The sequence below is a fragment of the Eptatretus burgeri genome, chromosome 10 (genome assembly GCF_056783735.1).
Source record: "Eptatretus burgeri isolate ZD-2024b chromosome 10, Ebu_testis_v1, whole genome shotgun sequence".
Lineage (NCBI taxonomy): Eukaryota > Metazoa > Chordata > Myxini > Myxiniformes > Myxinidae > Eptatretus > Eptatretus burgeri.
This window is the reverse complement of record NC_140970.1, coordinates 91443992-91449483: the sequence shown is the minus strand read 5'-3', so window position 1 is coordinate 91449483 and position 5492 is coordinate 91443992. Positions and strand designations below refer to the sequence as shown.

Genomic DNA, 5492 nt, shown 5'->3' with positions numbered 1-5492 from the left:
GTGAGAAGGAACGGAACCAATGCGACCATTTCATTTCTGAGTCAGTCGCGTTTGGGTCTGCGTCGAACCTCTCTGGTTTGTAGATCTTGTCCATCGTTGGTTGAGAGAGCCGAGAAAACCAAATGGAATAAATTGAAATGAAAACGAGAGAAGAACCTTCAGAGTGTAGGCTTTATTCCATTTGATTGAAGCCGCTTCTACGGGCACATCAGGGGATACAGGTGCAGCAAGGAGTACATAAGCAGTAAGGTATACACGTGCAACTAATCACCGCAAAATAAATCAGTATAAGCCCGGAGTCCGATATACTCTCGATTCTCACCATTCAACGAGCACCAAGTGAACCGCCGCCGTAAACGACAATGCCCCTGGGACAATCCCCCCGACCGAGCGGAACCTTAGCTTTATCTATTCCGTGCTCGAGCCGTGCAACATGTGATCGCACGTCACGTCCTTCAATTCACCACACTAATAAAAACGATCTCTTATTAATGCTTCATCTTCCTCCTTCACACGTGTGGTACTCTTTACTGTATCATAATGCACTACTCTTCCACCATGTGAACAGACTGCTCTCAATTCGACCTCTCCTTCATACCTTGCCTAAAAAAATCCAACTGTTACAGCGTTTCTTCTCTCCACTCTCTTCATTCGCCTTTATTGCATCCATCAAGAAACGTGTTAAATCACATCTCTGACCTAAAACTTTTTAAAACCCCAGTTTGCTATGAATGTTCGTTTTCCATCAACCATTCTTTTTTTCCAACTCCAGTGCCAACTCACCCCTCACTCTTAAAGCAACCATCCCACTCTTCTCCCTCCAAGCCTCCCTCTCACCTCTCTCAAAAACTCCCCCCTCACCTTTCTCCCACCATTCATCCCCCTCACTCACCCTTCTCAAAGTTGCCCCCCCCCCATCATCCTCAAAGCTGCCTCCTTCCACTGCCGTCTCAGCTCCATCTCTTCACTCCACCTCATCAAATCCTCAACTGCCTTCTTCCCACTCTTGTCGCCCCTCTCCCCCAGCACCACAGAGCCTTTTCTCCATCTCATACGGCCCCCTCCCCTAGCTATTCTGCAATCACCCACACTCTTTCAACAATCCTCCTTACCTCCCCCTCGTCCCTAGTCCTGCCCTCCCCCTCCCCCCCACCTCCTGCACCCAAAGACTCCTCCCCTCCCTCTTCATTAAAAGTGTGGACCTCAAATATCCGGGGCCTTCGCTCAAACCTTTCAGATCTTTCCATACGGGTTGCCACTGACAAACCAGACATAATCTGCCTCACAGAAACTTTTCTCCCCCAAGATGTGCCTGACTCCCAAGTATCTCTCCCTGGTTACTCCCTCCTCTGGTATGACAGACCTGAACCTCGTCCTGGTGGCGAAGTTGCTCTCTTCATCAAAGACTCTATTCCTCACACTCCATGCACTGCTCTTACTCCCCCACATCCCCAGGAATACCTCTGGCTATGGCTTCCCCTCCACTCCCACCTCATGTTTATTTGTGAACTGTACCGTCCACCTAACAGTTATGACTCCATCTACACCTCACTATCCAAAAACATGGATCAACTTCTATCTTCTCATCCAAACTCTCTCTTCCTCATCTGTGACGACTTCAATTGTCATCATGCCAGCTGGCAAGGTGTGGGTACTCCTCTCACCTGTCATGGCACCTCAACAAAAGCTTTCTGCGACTCATTGGGACTGACTCAATCGGTCAACTTCCCGACCCGGATCTCAACCAATGGTACTCCCTCTCTTCGAGATCTGATTTTGACAAATTTCCCTGACAATATCTGCTGCTCTTCCTCCGCTCCAATCTGTTCTTCTGACCACGTCCTTGTCAAAGTGGACATCTCTCTGGCTGTTATCAGAGAACCACCTCACCGCCTCGAGTCTGGCATCTCACTCAAGCCGACTGGCAGGGTCTCCAAGCAGCCATCAAACTTATAGACTGGTCTCCTATCGCTACTTTCTCCAACATCAACTCATTCTGGGAATTCTTTCAAAGAAACTTGCTCTCCCTCATGCAGAGATTTATCCCCTCTCGTCTTCAGTTGTCCTACCCTTCCTCCCGCCCATGGTTCACTGAAGCTTGTGGTGAGGCAGTTGTCCTGAAACAACTTGCCTTTGTCTCATGGAAAGCAAACCCAATTGAGGGCAATCTCAGTTCCTTCCATAAAGCTCGGAACAAGTGTGTATCTACCCTCAGGAGAGCCAGAAAACAACATCTTTCTATCCTCAAGTCTGAACTCTCAAACCTCTCTCCATCCTCAAAATCCTGGTGGTGTCTAATCAAATCTGTTCATGGTGTATGTTCCCCCTCCATCCCCTCCCTTACCTCAAATGGCCGCACTACTGATACCGCACATGAAAAGGCTGAATGCCTAAACTCTGTGTTTGCAGCTAAATCTTGTGTCCAAAACCCATAACTTTCTCTACCCACCTTACCCAGTCGCACCCAACTGTCCCTGGACTCTGTGTCCTTTTCTCCTGACAAGGTGGAGAGCTTGCTGTCAAACCTCGAATCAGATTCTGAAACCGGTCCAGACGGCATCAGCCCACATGTCCTAAAAACCTGCTCTTCTGCTCTTGCTCACCCTCTCTCTTCTATTCACCCTCTCATTTCCTCAAGGTCATCTGCCATCTGCTTGGAAATTTGCTAACATCACTGCCCTGCATAAAAAGGTGCAAAAACAGATCCCTGCAACTACAGACCAATCAGCCTTCTCCCAATCATCAGCAAGGTTATGGAATCCATCATCGCTTCAGACATTAAATCCTTCCTCTTCTCCAATGGCTTGATTTCCGATCATCAATTTGGTTTCAGACAAGGTCACTCGACCATGGATATGCTGCTTCTGCTCTCCCAACAATGGATGGAGGTCCTCAATGCCAGACAGGAAATCCGAGCCGTATCCCTGGACATATCACGTGCTTTTCACACAGTCTGGCACCCTGCCCTGCTCACCAAACTCTCTTCCTATAGTATCCAAGGCCATCTCCACTCATGGCTCACAGACTTCCTCTCCTGTCAAAGTGAACGTGTGGCCCTAAATGGAGTTCTTTCATCCCCTCTTCCTGTCCAGGCTGGAGTTCCTCAAGGTAGCGTTCTGGGCCCTGTTCTTTTTCTGGTTTTCATCAACGATCTCTCCGACCCTCTGGAAAATCTTCTATATCTCTTTGCCGACGACTCCACCCTCTGCCGTACCATCGGTCATCCCTCAGACCAGCAAGCAACAGCTTCTTCGCTCACTGCAGATCTGGATAAAATCACAAACTGGTCCAACACGTGGAACATGTCTTACAATCTGGACAAATCTCACACTCTCACTATGTCTCTCCGAAATGACCATTTAGACCCCCCCCCATCCACTTTCTCAACAATCCTCTGGAAGAAGTCCTTTCTTTCAAGCTTCTGGGTCTCACTATCTGCCATGATCTTTCCTGGGAAAGCCACATTTCCCACCTGGCCTTCAAAGCCAGTCGCCGACTTGGAATCCTCCGTCGTGCAAAGTCCTTCCTAGGCCCACCTGAGCTCCTGACCACTTACAAAGCTTTTGTCCGCAACCTGATGGAATACTGCTCTCCCCTCTGGACTGGTGCTCCTGCCTCTCACCTTTCTCAGCTTCAGGCTGTGGAAACCAAGGCATTCCGGATCATTGGCATCTCCCACAATGAAGCTGAGTCTTTGGGCCTCTCACTCAATCACCGCAGGTTGGTCGGTGGTCTTTCTTTCTTCTACCGTCTCCTCTCCAGCCTCGCCTCCCCCCTGCTCTCTCTGCGATTTGTCCCAACTACATTTCCGCAGGGCGCTCAAGCTCCGCCAACAACCCCCTTCTAGTAAAACTACCAAAATCACTGCTCACCTTCATTCTTTCATTCCTCTTTTTCCCTGCCTTTGGAATAAACTCCCTCATTCTATTCAATCCCTTTCTTCCCTCCAGGCCTTCAAAACAGCTGTTCACCACCACCTCTTATCATCCCCCATGCAAATCCTCGATCTTTTCTACCCCCGATAATCCACCCAAGCCCACCTCCTTCAAATTCCCTGCTTTCCTTCCTGAAAGTCCCTGTAATGTCCATCTTCTATTCCCCATGTACCCCAATTCCACAGATCTCCTAATGTCTCTGTTCCCCACTATTTTGTCCTTCCCACTCCCTCCCCTCTTGTCTCATGTCCCCCCATGATGTGCGTTGTGTGTTAGCTCTTATACGAGCCTCGACAAGGTGTACAAAAAAAAAATCATTTTCATCATTTCAATGATGGAAATGGTTCACCATAATTGTTCTGTTCCTAAATGCAAATCATAGTTACGAGAATATCGGAATATGAGAGATATCCGTGGATGAGAGAGAGGAGTCGTGCTCATACCCTTTCTTGTTAATACAATGAGCTCGTGACGGCTGTGGTTATCTTACACACACACACACACACACACACACACACACACACACACACACACACACACACACACACACACACACACACACACACACACACGCACGGACACTTCTCCTTTCACCAACAGATGCAAAAATTGAGTATAATTTATCTTGTGGCCCTGCAAGCAAACAAAAAAAATGTGTATTTATAATGGCACTCCCACTCCCACCCACTCCCCCTCCTCCCAAACATGACTAATAGTAAATGTCATCATTTTAAACTAACCCTGTGCATCGATAAGCCCCCTGATATGACCTTCCCATCAGTGTTAAGAAGCACAAAGGATTGGGTAGAACACCTGTCTACGAACCTTCAGCCTTGCACGGGCCCACATCGTCAAGAGTTTTTGCAACATGACTGCAAGATATCAACTTTTTGGATGAGTTCCTCAAGAAGTTCTTCAAATCTTTCATTGTGCAGAGGTGCACCCCTTTCTCACAGGTACGTTTTCAAGTATTTTCGGCTTGTTTAAAAGTTTTGTATTTCAGTCATTTCATGCTTATCCAGCAGGCACTAATATACAGTATGTCCAGGCTGCTCCGATGAACTTCATGACTCGGAGGGGGGGGGGGGTCTCTGCGCATGTGCGACGAGCATTCTGGGGCAGATTATGTCATTTCGAAAGTGCTGTATTAGCAAATGCAGCTTGTTCTCACAACTCCCTTTTCCCTTGTGTTTCACCCGCAAACCCCATACATGACCCATGTCCCATTGAGTTCATGCAGCATTACTTTTTTTTGCTTTTAATCAATCTTTCCTCCACCCTGGCTGCAATGTATGTCTTCATTGTATGCATCTATTTTTTTTTTAATGAATCCTTGGCCACACCTGGAATCCATAAAATATGTGGTCTGCAACAAGTGTGAGTTAATGACTGGAAACCACTTTCTGTCTGCACCCCCTCCCCCCACTCATCCCACCACATCTTCTATCCACACCATATCTGCCTGCCCCTCAGCTCCTATTTTCACCCCCTCCCATTGTCCCATACATTGGACAACTAATATTTGAGGTCTTCATCTTAATTTCACTGATCATCCAG

General features: G+C 47.8%; 1 protein-coding gene across 1 annotated transcript in view; it reads left to right on the top strand.

Annotated features, from left to right (window-relative positions):
* Nucleotides 1–2843: 2843 nt before the first annotated feature.
* The window catches only part of LOC147019103 (1-phosphatidylinositol 4,5-bisphosphate phosphodiesterase eta-2-like), a 236147-nt gene continuing 233498 nt past the window's right edge, over nt 2844–5492 (top strand). The window contains exon 1 of the mRNA XM_085899377.1: nt 2844–4891. The gene's annotated coding sequence lies outside the window, so the exon portion shown is untranslated. The remainder of the gene's footprint in view (nt 4892–5492) is intronic.